Raw genomic sequence first — 17,071 nt, 5'->3', positions numbered from 1 at the left:
TGCTACATTTGTGGCAAGTATGGGCACAAGATTGCAGATTGTTGGTATAATGAGGACAACAATCGTGGAAATCAAGCAAACATTGCTGAAAATACTGCTGAAAAGTCTGGTGAGAATTCTGAAACCTTACTTTTGACCAGTGATAGTTTTTCTGCTGATAAGAACATATGGTTCTTGGACACTGGGTGTAGTAACCATATGTGTGGGAAGAAAGAATTGTTTTCCGAACTAGACGAATCAGTCCGATCTGAAGTAACGTTTGGCAATAAGTCAAAGGTGCCAATTTTGGGAAAAGGTAAAATCTCTATTCAGTTGAAGGATGGTACTCACAATTTTATATCCGATGTGTTCTATGTTCCTGAACTACACCAAAATTTGTTGAGTTTGGGTCAGTTGTCAGAAAAAGGATATAAGATACATATTGCTCAGGGGTGTTGTACCATTGAAGATGCTAAAGGAGTTTTGATTGCAAAGGTAAATATGTCCCAAAATCGACTATTTTCTTTGAAAATTAAGCATACTCTCCTTGATTGCTTTAATTCTGAAGTTTGTGATGATAATTGGTTATGGCATATGCGGTTTGGGCATTTTCATTTCTCTGGATTAAACTATCTTGCGAGAAAGGAACTTGTTTCTGATTTACCTGTTGTGAATGTCCCTGATCGTATATGTGAGATTTGTGTGAATGGGAAGAAGCATAGAGATCCCTTCCCTGTGGGCAAGTCAAGGAGAGCTACAAAACAGTTGGAGATTATTCACTCAGACCTATGTTCATTGGAGGTTCCCTCACATGGAGGTTGTAAGTACTTTATTACTTTCATTGATGATTTCAGTAGAAAAACATAGGTTTACTTTCTGAAGCAAAAGTCTGAAGCATGTGATGTTTTCAAACAATTTAAGGCTTTTGTTGAAAAGCAGAGTGGTTATGAAATTAAAATCTTGAGAACTGATAGAGGTACAGAATATATTGCCTGTGATGATTTTCTGAAAAAGAAGGGTATTCAGCATCAAATGACAGCTAGATACACTCCACAACAAAACGGAGTGGCTGAGATGAAGAATAGGTCTATCATGGATATGGTAAGGTGCATGTTGAAATCCAAGAATCTGCCTAAGCCTTTTTGGGCAGAAGCTGTTGCTTGTGCTGTCTATGTGTTGAATAGGTGTCCAACTAAAAGTGTCCGTGATAAGACACCCGAAGAAGCTTGGAGTGGGAGAAAACCCTCTATCAAATATCTCAAGGTTTTTGGATGTTTGGCATATGCACATGTGCCAGATCCATTGAGAAAGAAGTTGGATGATAAAGGTGAGAAGTGCATATTCATTGGTTATAGTGACGCTTCAAAGGCTTATAAACTCTACAATCCTGAAACTAAAAAGGTTGTTATAAGTCGTGATGTCACTTTTGATGAATATGGTGCCTGGGATTGGTTAGCTAAAGATGAAAGTTCAGTTGTTATTCCTGTTGTTGAAAATATTGTTGATGAGCAACCGATTCCAAATCATGTCCAGTCTCCTTCACAGCCAGAGTCGTCAGTTCGGCGATCTCAGCGCGAGCGCTACTTACCGGCTCGCTTGCAAGATTATGTTTTGGGTCATGATAGTGACCTGTCTGATGAAGAGATTATTCAATTTGCTCTCTTTGCAGATTGTGATCCTTTAACTTTTGAGGAGGCTGCTACAGAAACTCATTGGCTTAAGGCGATGGATGAGGAGATACGTGCCATTGAAAAGAATGGTACCTGGGAGTTAACAGATTTACCTCCTGGAAAGAAGCCAATTGGAGTGAAGTGGGTTTACAGAACGAAGTACAAGTCAAATGGAGAAATTGACCGTTTTAAGGCACGGTTAGTAGCAAAGGGTTACAAACAGAAACCAGGTATTGATTATTTTGAGGTTTTTGCTCCTGTAAGTAGACTTGATACAGTTCGAATGGTTATTTCTCTTGCTGCTCAAAATGATTGGAAATTGCATCAAATGGATGTCAAGTCTGCTTTTTTGAATGGTTTTCTTGAAGAAGAAATATATGTTGAGCAACCTGCAGGTTTTCTGAAGAAAGGGGAGGAAAATAAAGTGTACAGGTTGAGAAAAGCCTTGTATGGCTTAAAGCAAGCGCCTAGGGCGTGGTATGGTTGCATTGACTCATATTTTGTTGAAAGTGGTTTTATGAGATGTCCTCATGAACACACTTTGTATGTCAAATGCACTGATTCTGGTGATATTGTTTTAATCTGTCTGTATGTTGATGATCTGGTTTTTACTGGAAACAACTTGAAGCTAATCTCAGAATTCAGGGTGGCACTCATTAAGAGGTTTGAAATGACCGATATGGGCCTTATGTCTTACTTTCTTGGCCTTGAGGTTGTTCAGATGGATGGTGGAATCTTTATTTCACAAAAGAAGTATGCTGCTGATATTTTGAAAAAGTTCAAAATGGAAAACTCCAAACCAGCTTCAACTCCGGTAGCTGAAAAGTTAAAGGTGTCCAAAGATGAGTGTGGTAAGAATGTGAATGTTACGTCTTATAAAAGCTTAATTGGAAGTCTGAGGTATCTGGTGGCAACAAGGCCAGATATTTCTTTTGGAGTTGGGATACTTAGCAGATTCATGGAGGAGCCAAAAGAATCACATTGGGCTGCAGCAAAGCGAATTCTGAGATATGTGAAAGGTACGAGTAATGATGGACTTTTTAACTCTACTAATGAAGCTGTGGAACTTGTTGGGTACACAGACAGTGATTGGGCTGGAGATATGGAGACCAGAAAAAACACATCAGGATATGCCTTCTATCTTGGTTCAGCCATATTTTCTTGGTCGTCAAAGAAGCAGCAGATTGTAGCACTTTCAACAGCAGAAGCAGAATATATTGCAGCAGCAAACTGTGCTACTCAAGCAGTTTGGCTGAGGAGAATTTTGGAGTTCTTACAACACAAGCAGGAAGCACCAACAACTATTTTTTGTGACAACAAGTCAGCAATTTCGTTGTCCAAGAATCCTGTCTTTCATGGTCGCAGTAAACACATTGATATCAAGTATCACAAAATCAGAGAACTGGTTGCTGAAAAACAAATCAACATTGAGTATTGTTCGAGTGAGTGTCAAGTTGCAGATATTTTTACGAAGCCGTTGAAGACAGAGACATTTCTTAAATTGAAGAAGGATATTGGGATGACCAATATATTCAACTTGGTTTAAAGGAGGCAATGTTATAATAATAATAATAATAATAATAATAATAATAATAATAATAATAATAATAATAATAATAATAATAATAATAATAATAATAATAATAATAATATTATTATTATTATTATTATTATTATTATTATTATTATTATTATTATTATTAGTAATATTAAACCAAGTAGTTAGTTAATTGGTTAAAAATAATGGGAGTAATTATAGGTGCAGTACATGGCCATGATGTTAGCTTTACATGGAGCATTAACTCCTTTATTTTAGCATTTGAATTATCTTATCTAGTATAAATAGATTTGTTATTCAAGCATTTCTAATCATCAATAAAATTATCTATTCCTCTCTCTCTCTCTTCTCAATATATATAAATATAATATATAGATATATTATATTTAATATATATTATAGATATATTATATTATATTTAATATATATTATATTAAATATATTATATTTAATATATCTAACAGGTCTCAAGGTACAAAGACTGCGAAGGAGACGAAGGAATGAGTTAAAAGTGAGAATGGATATAAAATTTGAGGTCATAAAGTTCAAAGGTAGGAAAAGGAAGGATGGATGGGGGAAAGGCAGCATGGTTCCCCGCATGGCCAAATAGAATCAAAATAGGGGTCCAGGAAGGAGCTAACTCTGAACAACTACTGTATATCTCTAACAGGGCGTTTGGTTGGAGGGAGGGAATTATGTGGGAAAGGAATTATAATTCTATGGGAGTTGAATTACTGGGAATAAAGTGGGAATTTAAATTCCAGTGTTTGGTTGACAGAAATAAAATTACTGGGAATTTCAATTCCAATGTTTGGTATACATGGAAATTGAAAGGGAATAAGTAGTATAAAGTCAAAAATGTCCATTATTGTTGTTAGACATTAATTTTAGGTTAAAAAAGGAAGGGGTAATTTTGACTCATCACTATCTGTTTTTCCCAGGAATTAAAATACCAGGGGGGACACGGGATTTTAATTCTATGAAAATTGGGGAATTGCAATTCCATGGAATTGTAATTCCCTTCAACCAAACTACGGAATTTAATGGTCTTTGGAATTAGGTGGGAATTAAGTGGGAAGGGAATTTAAAATCCCTCCAACCAAACGCCCTGTAAAGTGCACAGAAATTTCAAACGATTTATTTTAACACTAGTTTTTCAAGCGCATTACTCGATTGAGATAATGTCCAATTTTTATATTTTTATATTTTTATATAAGTACTTTAAAGTATATCAATGCAAGATTATATTGGAGTTGGTCATGCATAGATAATCGAATGTTGAATTTGCTTATTTAAATAGATAATTCTAAGTTTACGAATGTAAGATAATGCAATTATGATTGATTATAATTGTCACTAAAATAATTGATGGTAATTTTATAAATACGTAGTCTAAAAATAATAGTCTAAATAATGCTAGTCTAAAAATAATAGTGTAAATAAATACAATATTTGGTCTAAAAATTATAGAGTAAAGAGTAATAGGAATTCATAGATTAAGCAGGAATTTATAAATATTTGATTTTTTGAGTTTGGTATTGTCTGCAAAATAAATAAATATATAAATAAATAAAGATTAGGGTTTAATATCTACTATAAATAAAGAACAATTGGGTAGACTAATGGTGAATTATAATTCTATAAGGATTTGTGAGTTAAAATTCTATAAGGATTTGTAGTTTTTTTTAAAAATGAGAGTTGGTTTTTTAAATTCTTCCTGTACTGTGAATTCTTTGTTCTTAAGGTAATGCGGTAATTACTATTTTCTGTTTGTACTGTGAATTCTTTGTTCTTTTGGATGCTAATATTGTGTGTCCTTTGTTATTGCAGAATTTTTGTGTGGCAGCTGCATATCGTACAAGCAGAGAGATTTTAGAAAAAAATAAAAAGGTAATTAGTCACATTCTGTCACTTCTCTGGATTTGTGAGTTTCAATTCTATAAGGATTTGTGATTTAGAATTCTATAAAGATTTGTAGTTTTTTAAAATTGAGAGTTGTTGGTTTTTAAAATTTTTCGCATTGTATTAAACTACTTTCAAATTGCTTGTGCTAAATTTAATGGCTTTTGTTACTCGCTTAAAAATGGTCTATAAACCAACTGGTTATCTGGTTCCCTTCCCTCTTTATAGTTTTGAAATTACTTGTGCTAATGGTCTACAAAATTGATTCTTGATATAACAGTACACAAATGCTTTATTTAATTATAGTAGACATATTAGTGCAATGGGTATATTAAAATCTTCGGTATGAATCCACAATTATCTTGCAAGTTAAACTACTGTTGATAAATTACATGATGACTATTGTAAATCCATTGAAAATGGTCTATAAATTGACTGGTTCCCTTCCCTCTTTTAGTGTGGAATTACTTGTGCTAAACTGCTAATGGTCTACAAAACTAATCCTTGATGTAACAGTACACAAATTCATAAAATGCCCATGTATATATAGTCATTATTCTTGTTTCTTTTTGAGTGATGAGGAAAACGTGTAGTCATTACTGAACAATGTGTATTGGTTAAATCCCGTTTTGTTTCTTCTCAACGTTGCTTATTTTTGTTATTTCCGTTTCATGGAGTTCTTGGGCCACTAATAGAGGCATATTTTTGCAAGATAACCCCTTAAAGGGCTGAGATTATATATAATCTAGCTTAAATCAATTGATGGCCAACCTTACATAGAAAGAGATGCACTTTTGCCTTAGTCATGTGCCTTTATCGTTAGAACTTAATTACCTTATTTTTGAGGGAGCTTAGCTGATTGAAGCTGAACATTACAGATGCCTCTGGCTATAAAGTCAATATATATATATATATATATTTTTTTTTTTTTGCTTTTTTCGCTTCTCTAGGAAAATTTGGACAGATACATTATTTGGTTCACTTCGCTTCTCATTACGTTCAAAGTTCTAATATTTTATTATGATTCATATATATTTGGGAAAAATGTTAAATAATTTACAGGGGGAATGAAGGATTGGGACAAACAAAGTCATTCAACTGGAAAATACAGACTATGGCCCTGTTAGCTGATTGATAACATTAGTTGATTATAGAAAAGTGTTTGGTAAATTAGCTGTTAGCTGATAGCTGTTTTGTATAATTTATTTTCTTAAAAAGCTAATTGAAAAAGTTGCTTGGAGTAGCTTTTTGAATTTTAACCTTTTGGAGTTGCAAAAAGCTAATTAACCAAATATTTATATTGATGTTTTAACTAAATCAAACAATTAATATTGGTCAAATAAGCCAAAATTGGCCTATAGGCCAATTTTTTACCAAACAAGGCCTATATGTAGTTGTTTTCATGCAGACTGGTTATGCTTACATGATAGTATTGTTGGTTTTATCACTTTTAACTGGCTTTCGATCTGCAAGCACAATTCCTTGTTTGAACGAAACAAATTGTTGTATATAAAGAACAAGCTAAGTAACAAGAACGTAAGCAAGGATTTAAAGCAAGACAATACTTTAAAAATTGCCTCTTTACATGTCCCTTCAAGGTATTTATACATAGGTAGAAAACAAAAATCAGTCTAAATCTTGTTAGCAAATCAAGGACCAATTTTCTAAAACATTTCTCTCTGGATTTTTCTTCATAGAAACTCTCCCAAACATTTCTACATTGGAATACATATTTCAACATTCAGCAAACTGATAGGTCCCAACTACAATTATAAAGCTTTCAAAATTCAAAGCATCGTGGCTTCATTACTCTTCAATACAATATTTCGACCTATAACAACCGTGTTATCATTTTCATCTCTCAGTTTAACAGACTGCCCTTTGTATGAAATAGTCTAAGCTGAACAGAATATTAAAAATTAAAATTAAACCTCTTTCTGCTTCGAAAGAGTGAAAGAAGAAAATATGGGCAGGCATTAGTCAATAGAGGGAAAACAATCTTAAGACTGATAGTGCTGTCTTTTCTCCCTAGAAAAATGAAGTTTCCATTCTGTTGTTTTCTGGCAAAATCCCCAGTTATAAAATATTGTTGAACTCTATGATCAGTGTTCTTGTTGTTTCATACATCTTCAAGTGTAGTAGCTTGAGAAGATATATTTGATTTCATTTGTAGGTCTGAAGAAGATCTCTGTTGTAGTGTGTCAACAATTACTTTCATCTTGCAAGAGTTGTCACTGTTAAGATTATATCATATATAAATTGTTTTATTGTTAGAACTATTATATGCAGTCGCTGGACTACGATGCCTAGCATTAGCATGCATATTTACAAAGCCAAAGTTCACTGATGACTAATTCAAGTGTTCTTTCTTGCTTCCTTTCTTTCACAAAACCCTCACAGTCATTTTTTTTCACTAAACTCTTCCCCAAAAGCACCTTTACAAATTCTAACTTAGTGTCTCAACAAGAATTGCAAAATATCCCCACAAAACCTCATTAGAGAGTAATCTAAGCAGTTTCAGGGGTTTTTACAAATTTCCTTTAAGGGAATCTGGGGAATATATAGAGATTCAACATCTTTCGCTCATGGGTTACTGATAAACCTCAGAATTAACAGTCCAAGAAGGTCAAATCCATAAGATTTGCACAAGTCAAGAAATCAAGCTTCACAGTGTAACACCCATAAATTTTTAAACTTTTAAAACTTATGGAATAAAGGCAAATCTAATATTAATTCTCAAACAGAGCATAAACTAAACATGATATTGGTAGTGTGTCATGTGCAACTGGGTTACTGGTGGTAGCATAGATGGATTCGTCGTGCAATGAGATTATGGTGTATGAAGCTTTAGATTTGCTTTGTTGTGTATATGATGAAATGTTTGAATTATAGAAAATAAAGATAATATATATAACTAATGAAATTATATATCTTTTTAAATTTTTTTTATAATGAATAATTTTTTTTAAATAAAGACATTATAGACATCTAATTCTAAATTAATTAAATGCATATGTATTATTTTTGTTGTAGCTACTAATTTATTTAATTTAATAAGAGTAATAAATTGAGGTACATACTTTTCATCAACAATAATGAAATCATTGATTTTTTTTTAAATTTACACTCGTTGTTGAGACAAATTATTTTGAGAGTTTATCAATGACAATTGTTACAATTACTGTCAATAGAGGATGATAATCAATAATTCAAAATATATAGTTACAATATTTAGTTTATTCTCATTATATATAGTAAAAATTAACTTACAAATTTCTTTTGAAGTTTTAATGCATTGATAAAATTCTAATGTGTAAACTTGTTCAATTGGAGCCAGTTGGATGTCAACATTGTCAATTCTTTGAAGTATTGTCCTACTGTTTTAGAGTCCAGATGTAATTGTATTTATAATCAACAACTTTGTAGTTAGGTCGTACAGGTCTGACAATGATGTGAGAACAATTTTGTCTGATAAAAAAATGATAGTATAATATTTGTAAAGTAATGTACAATTGTACTATTATAAAAATACATACAAAAAATATTAATACCATAACGACCTAAATCATACCAATATATATATATATATATATATATATATATATATATATATATATATATATGATTATTTTCAAATACAAACCCCTCTTAAAATACAAACTGTGTGCATGTATGTATGTTAATGTGCGCATGAGCTAATTGCAGATATTGTTGGTAATGTCCCCAGTGTGCATGTAAGTATGTTAATGTGTGTACGAGCTTTGATGGATGATTGTGATTTTTCCTCCTACGCGTTGTGTGCTTGTAAGTATGTTAATGTGTGCACGAGCTAATCCCAGAAATTGTTGGCAGTGCGCCCTGTGTGCATGTAAGTATGTTAATGTGTGCACGAGCTCAAGTTTGTATTTTAAGGGGGTTTGTATTTTAAGGGGATTTGTATTTGAATGCAACCATATATATATATATATATATATATATATATATATATATATATATATATATATATATATATATATATATATATATATATATATATATATATATCAAGGTTAAAAAAATCTATAGGCGCTCTCTCATCCTGGGGACCGCTTAGGGCACCTAGAGCGATTAATCGGCGCCTAGGTAGCCGACCGCCTAGCGTATAGAAGTATAATTGCACAATATTGGTATAATTACCTAATTAAGAAATTAATTTCACATATATTATTATCATTGACTAATAATTATTATGTTAATTAAACTAATAATTACATGGATATTAGTAAAATTACAATTCCTTTAAAAAAGTATAATTACAATTAAACATGTGTTGTTGGTTTTTTTTTCTTTTTTTTTTGTAATAATTACAATTAATTCATTCAGATATAGAGAAGGAAGAAAAAAGTGAAAGCGATATGGTTAAAAGGAATATATTTAAGGTATAAAAGTATAACTGCATAGATATTAGTATAATTGCATAATAATTATTATGATAATTAAGCTAAACATGAGTTGTTGGATTTATTTGTATAATAATTACAATTAAATTATTTCTATTTTTTCCATATTTATTTTAGTATTAGTATAATTACATAAATCATACGGAGTATTACATATCGATTTTTTTAAAGATAATTGCACACAAACGAGTCATATATTATTCAATTAATTGAGTGATACTTTTGCACTAAACTTATAATCAAATAAATGTACACTTTTAAATATTAGAATTGTGTATAATTTCATCTTTAATTTTATAATCTAAATATATAATAAAAAATTATTTGTGCATCGCACGAGTAATTGGGAAATTATTTGGTCGAATTCAAGTAAGGATAACATCAAAAAATATAATCGATCCAACCCAATTTATCAATTGCACTATATAATATTCGTTGTTAATTATATAACAAATCTATTTTGTGCAACACATGAGTGAAAATACTAGTATAGTTATTATAAAAATAAATCCAACGGTCCATGTTTAGCTTAATTACCATAATAATTATTAGAGTTAATTCCATTTTTAGTCCTACATTTATAGGTGTCAATCCACTTTTAGTCATTTTTTTGTAAAGATTATCATTTGGTCCTAGTATTATTGTGTCATGACAATTTTTTGTCCTCCATCAATAAAACTATTTAAATTTCGTAAAATACAAGGACATTTATGTCTCCAATTATGAATTTCTTTTTAAAAATTGAAAATAAAAATTATAGCGGGTCAACCCACTTTGTATTGACATTTTCGGAATGTCCTTGTATTTAATGACATTTCAACGATTTTGTTGGTGGGGGACCAAAAATGATCATGCCATAATAATACTAGGATCAAATAGGGATTTTCTGAAAAAGAATGACTAAAAGTGGATTGTCATTACAATAATATATGTGCAATTATACATTTATACACTAATAGGGCCAGTAACATTCAAAAAAAAAAAAAATACATTTATAATTTTCTGATTTCAACCAGTTTAATTGGTTTAGAATTTTAGGTAACTTCTGACTTTTAATATCTTTTGATTTTTAATTTTTTTTTTATTTAATTTCATGATAATATAATTTATTTTGTGTATCTCATGGGTAAATCACTAGTTATGTAATAAATGATTAAAATTGAGTCATTAAAAATCACATTTATTTCTATTAAGACCGGAGTGCCGGCTAAAAAGACAACAGGGAATATCAATATAATTTAGCAGAGGACAATGTAGTGTACTGAAAGGGGAAGCTAGGAAATCCATATAGGTATTCTTTGAAGAAAATAAGGAACTTAATACATGAGATGATACCTATTTGGAACTAATCCAACATAATTTCAAACTGCGAAATTGAAAATTTTAACCACATAATTTTAGTCACAAGTTCAGAATATGATTTGTGCTTTCCTTGAAGCTCGAGGGATTACCACTAACTCTTTCAAAATACTAGAGACCTCCGATGCCTCCACTTTCTTGTCCACAAAACTAACCCTTTCTAAGGCCGGGCAGCACGCAAGTATTAGTTTTACAAAAAGCATTTGAGCTCTTGACCCATGGAAAAATTTCATCTTCAAAGTCCGCAAACAGTTAATCTCCTCGCTCATGCAGCTACGTTCTTGCAAATACTGTAAAACGAGGTTGTTGTCCACAGTCACTATCGGAACCTATACTTACAACAAAACTGAAATAAGTTCAAACCACAACAGTGAGAGTAGGGTAGAAATAAATAAATGTAAGTAGACCATAGGTTTCTCACGTTCATCCAAATTTCAAGGTTATGCACCCTAGGCACTACTACAGAATTCACATACAACGTCGGGTGTTTAACGTCGGCTATATACATATAGCCAACATTAAAAACATTTAAATTTTTTTTTATAATTAAGTTTATAATGACGTTATAAACAAAAAATAATAATATAAAAAAAATACATAACCTACGACGTCGGCTGTATTAATAGCCGACGTCGTAGGTTGTTAATTATTTTTTTTAAAAAATTATTTATATATAACGTCGGCTAATTTCTTTTAGCCGACGTTATATACTAAAAAATAAAAATAAAAAAAGAAATAAATATAATACGACGTCGGCTAACTATCTAGCCGACATCGTATTCTTTTTAAATTTTTTTTTTAATTTTTTTACTTTATAACGTCAGCTAAATAATTTAGCTGACGTTATAAAGTTTATAAATAAGCCCAGATCTGAGACTTACGGTCAGACGCACCACCACATCTTCTCCTCCCCACCGCATCCATCTCTTCCATCCATCTTCTTCCCACCGCCTCCGCCGCCGCTGCTGCAACTCGCCGACGTCCTCCACCCCGCTGCATCGTCCACATCGCCGACGCTGTCGCTGCAACTCCTTCCCCGCCGCTGCAACTTCAACCCCGCCGCCGCCGCTTCACCCTCTCCTCCCCGCCGCCAGCCATCGACGCAAACCGGCCCTGCCCTCCGCCGCCGCCGCCAGCCATTGACGGAGCCATCTCCGGTAAGTTTTATAATTTTTTTTAATTATTATTAATTAATTTCGAATTTTATTAAATTTATTTGCAATTTAGGGTTTGTTTGTATATATTTGTAAGTTTTATTGATTAATTTCTAATTTTAGTCAATTTATTTGCATTTTAGGGTTTATTTGTATATATTTGTAATTTTTATTGATTAATTTCGAATTTTAGTCAATTCATTTGCATTTTAGGCTTTATTTGTATATATTTGTAATTATTATTAATTAATTTCGAATTTTAGTCAATTTATTTGCATTTTAGGGTTTATTTGTATATATTTGTAATTTTTATTGATTAATTTCGAATTTTAGTCAATTTATTTGCATTTTAGGGTTTATTTGTATATATTTGTAATTATTATTGATTAATTTCTAATTTTAGTCAATTTATTTGCATTTTAGGGTTTATTTGTATATATTTGTAATTATTATTGATTAATTTCGAATTTTAGTCCATTCATTTACATTTTAGGGTTTATTTGTATATATTTGTAGTTATTATTGATTAATTTCGAATTTTAGTCAATTCATTTGCATTTTAGGGTTTATTTGTATATATTTGTAATTATTATTGATTAATTTCGAATTTTATTCAATTTATTTTCATTTTAGGGTTTATTTGTATATATTTGTAATTATTATTGATTAATTTCGAATTTTAGTCAATTTATTTGCATTTTAGGGTTTATTTATATATATTTGTAATTATTATTGATTAATTTCACATTTTAGTCAATTTATTTGCATTTTAGGGTTTATTTGTATATATTTGTAATTACTAGTCTATTTTCACCAATTATTTTAGATAGAGTTGAATCAATGTTAACAAAAGTTTAATTGGAATTAATATTATCCTAGATTGACTTGTGATGGATAAAAGTTGGATGAAAGCTTCTCGGTTGAGTACGGAATATGATGCCGGAGTTAGAGAATTTATAGAGTTTGCAAAACGTCATCTTCCAAATAATGATGCAACGTTTTGGTGTCCTTGTAAGAAGTGTTGTAATCTAAAACTATTAAGTGACAAGGACATATATGATCATCTAATTTGTGATGGAATTAATCTAAATTATACAAAATGGATATGGCACAGTGAAGGAGGAAGAGATCAGAGGCTAGTACATCTAACATGTATGTTGACAGCGAAGCAAATGAAGATGATGAGTCTGAAGATAGGTTGGACGAAATGTTCCGTGATGTTGGAGAAGAGTTCACAAATCGATCAAATGAGTTGGATGAATTATTAAATGATTCAAAACAGCCTTTATGGCCCGGGTGTAGTAAATATACTCGCTTATCTGCTGTTTTGAAATTATTCAACTTAAAAGCTGGGAATGGATGGAGCGACAAGAGCTTTATTGCTTTACTTGATTTAATAAACGATATGCTTCCAGAAGATAATGGACTCCCGAAGAGTACATATGATGCAAAGAAGATTATGTGTCCCATGGGTATGGAGTATGAAAAGATACATGCTTGTCCTAACGATTGCATATTGTTTAGGAATGATTACAAAGAATTGAATGCATGTCCAATCTGTGGGGCATCTCGGTACAAAATAAGAGAGCATGTTGTTGGTAAGGCAAGTTCGAAAGGGCCACCAGCTAAAGTTATGTGGTATCTCCCAATTCTTCCAAGATTTAAGCGTATGTTTGCAAATCCAAGCGACGCGAAAAACTTAACATGGCATGCAGATCAAAAAATTTCTGATGGCAAGCTTCGACACCCAACTGATTCTACTCAATGGAAAACCTTTGATAATGTTTTTCCTGAATTTGGCAATGAGTCCAGAAATCTTAGACTTGTGGTCAGTTATGTTAGTGATTTATAATCTACCTCCTTGATAGTGTATGAAACGCAAATATATATTACTGTCCTTGATGATTTCTGGCCCAAAACAACCCGGTAACTGATGAGGTTCAACTGTTAAGGGATGCATTGCACAACTTTATTATTTGGCCAAAGAAGTTGGTTGAGTTGTATACCGAAGCTGATGAGGTATGTATTTTAAAAATTTTTGGATTTTAAAATAGTGTTTAATTTACTTTTTAAAAATAGTAATTGTTACTTATATTGAACATGTACAAATGACTTATGATTTCGGTGTGCAACGACCTTTTGTTGATCTGACTATAGCTGATCCGACTTCTTTGAGTCCTCGATGTCTAAAGGTATATAAAATTGTTCGCAAACTTGATGAAAATGTTGTGATAAAGATGGAGCGTGGTATTGTGGGCGATGTTGACTATCCCTTACAACTTGACTCGTTGGAGATTATGCGTTTCTTAAGGATTGAGACGTTAGATGTTTCCATATTGCAGTTCTTTATAAGGTAATAATTAAGTTCTTTACTTATATTTGTTTATATAATATTTTTCATTTCATCTATTATATTACTAATATATATGATTGATTGTATTTTTGAATAGGGGTCTTTATGACAAATTTGATTTGGCATCAAAATCACATATGGCTTCTTAGATCCACATTTCATTCAACCAGTTTCGAATACTATAGATTAACGGACAGGGTATATCAACGTCACCATGCAATATGGCCAAAAACAATGCTATCTAGCGTCATATATTTTAAAGTAAGTTTTAATTGTTTCAAATAAAATAACTTATATATAATACACTTTTATTATATATAATATTTACTTACAACTAATACATTATTGATTTGTAGTGACCATTGGATGTTGATGGCAATTTGTCCTCAACTTAATGAAATCTATTGGTTTGATTCAATTGGAGGCCAGCCACGTGATGACATCAAAGAGATTGTTGAAAAGTATGTGAACTTATAAGTATTAATATGTATAATTAATAAAGTATGTATGATGTCATAAAGTATTTATGTATACTAATCTCTTATAATTTTAGGTGTGTCAATTCAGCAAAGTTGTTGAGAAGCAATGGATCCACTCGTTCACCAAAATGGACTAAGGTTTTGGTAAGTATTTTATACATTTGTAAAACTACATATATTTTATTGTTTTTTATTAAATAAAATTTTAAATGTAATTTAATTCAAATGTAGTGTGCTCAACAAGTTGGAAGTACGGCATGTGGATATTATGTGATGAAATACATGCTTGAAATTCTTTCCAAAGAAGCATGTGTGGGAATGGATAAGGCATGTAATTTAATATAATACCTTTCTCTTTCTAATTTTAAAAATGCTAGCTTACTAATTATTTAATAATTATCAACTTTGTAGATTGTTGAGAGAGTTCGTGGATCGAGCTACACTCAACAAGAAATTGATCAAGTAAGAGACGTATGAGCCGACTTCTTTAATGTGTTGATGTATGGTTAAGTATGTAAATTGAACAATTTGATATTAGGTTTTGATAATGTTAACTTGTATTATTAATTAGTATCAAATTGTGAGATTTATTACTTTTATTACTTGTTTCATTATAAATATTAGATTCTACATATTTTGCTGTGGTTGTGGTGTAATAATTGAGCAGGTTTTGGTTGTGGTTGTGAGAAATTGAGCAGGTTTAGGTTGTGGTTGTGGATGTGAGTAATTTGAGCAGGTTTTTGGGTAGAAATGGACAAATAAACTGTATATTAAAAAAAAAAAACATACAACGTCGGCTAATTAGTATTAGCCGATGTTGTATATATTTAAAAAAAAAATAAAATAAAATACCTACAACATCGGCTAATAGCATTTAGCCAATGTTGTATAGTATTTTAAAAAAAAAAAAGATAAAATACCTACAACGTCGGCTAATTACCTAAATAGCCGACGTTATAGAGAATATACAACGTCGCCCAGAACAACTTCGGAACTTAGCCGACGTTAAAAGTGCTATTTAACCGACGTTAAAAGCCTGCTGTGTAGTAGTGAGTAGAGCTGTGAAGCAAGCAAAGGATGCTGGAGATTTGTACCAGATCGGAAAAGTTAATTAGACACAGTGTAAGATCCCTCAGGTAGTTGATTTTAACTGGAAGTGCACTCATAATAGAGCCTGCAGCCAAAAGCTAACCAGCACAGAGAAAAATGATAATGCAACCTAAACGCATTGTTCAGGAAATAAGAATGGAAAATCTTAAAAGAGATTCTACCTTGAGATAGTATCCTTCAAGAATTAGGTTTGAAATTAGACGCCAGTTTTCAAACCAGCTTGTTAAATTGATCGTCTCACCAGGGCCAAAAGATTTAACTTCGATTGGCAATAGAAGGTATGCATATGTAATACTTTTGCAGTTCATAAAACAACTGAGTTTAACCCCGTGATTCTTGTAAAGTTCCAAGGAGGAAAGTGATGGTGAACATCCATCAAAGTTCAAGTGATCCATACCTAGTCTTTTGGTCTTGGGTGTTGGTTCCTTCTTCTGTGGGTTCACTCCCTATTTATTCTCTCTGTTCTTTCTCAATAACATTCATTCAATTCACTCTCCCACAGTTTCAAGCTTTGATGCAGTAAATATAGAAGCAGAAACCTCTGGCTTGAAAGCAACTTTAGTCAAAGAAAGCAGCTTAAGATTTAGAAAGCTTCTTATAGTACCACATGGTTGTTTGAAGATACAGTTAGACAGATCCAGATACGTAAGTTGTTGACACAAGAATACATAAAAGGGAAGTGCATAGAGATCACGACTGGAATTCTTCACTGTGAGTTTCCTCAATCCATTTCTTGACAAGTATAATATCCATGGATCCATGCATGGATACTGTGACATGCATGTGTACATCTGAAAGGTCGACATAGAATGGGCCCAATATGCTGTAAGAGAATTTGATTGCCTATTCCAACAAAATCATTTTTGGTGACAGTGACTATATTCTTGGGATCAAGTACAAGATTTGGATGACCAGCCCATATGTATCTCCATTTTCTAGACAAAATACTTGTTCTTGCTGCATCTCGAGCAGGCAAGCGATCTAGGATGCAGGTTAAAACATCCGTTGGCAAGTTAATAAGTTTATCATCCATGGCCTTCCGTTTGCTATTTCCTGAGATTTACATCC

General features: G+C 31.8%; 1 protein-coding gene across 1 annotated transcript in view; it reads right to left on the bottom strand.

The window, feature by feature from the left end:
* Positions 1-10,849: 10,849 nt before the first annotated feature.
* The window catches only part of LOC109156616 (F-box/FBD/LRR-repeat protein At1g13570-like), a 38,904-nt gene continuing 32,682 nt past the window's right edge, over positions 10,850-17,071 (bottom strand). The window contains exon 5 of the mRNA XM_019304469.1: positions 10,850-10,986. The gene's annotated coding sequence lies outside the window, so the exon portion shown is untranslated. The remainder of the gene's footprint in view (positions 10,987-17,071) is intronic.

Source organism: Ipomoea nil, unplaced genomic scaffold (assembly GCF_001879475.1).
Source record: "Ipomoea nil cultivar Tokyo-kokei standard unplaced genomic scaffold, Asagao_1.1 scaffold2742, whole genome shotgun sequence".
NCBI classification, from domain to species: Eukaryota; Viridiplantae; Streptophyta; class Magnoliopsida; order Solanales; family Convolvulaceae; genus Ipomoea; species Ipomoea nil.
The sequence above is the reverse complement of the archived record's forward strand: the minus strand, read 5'-3'. Positions and strand labels throughout refer to the sequence as shown.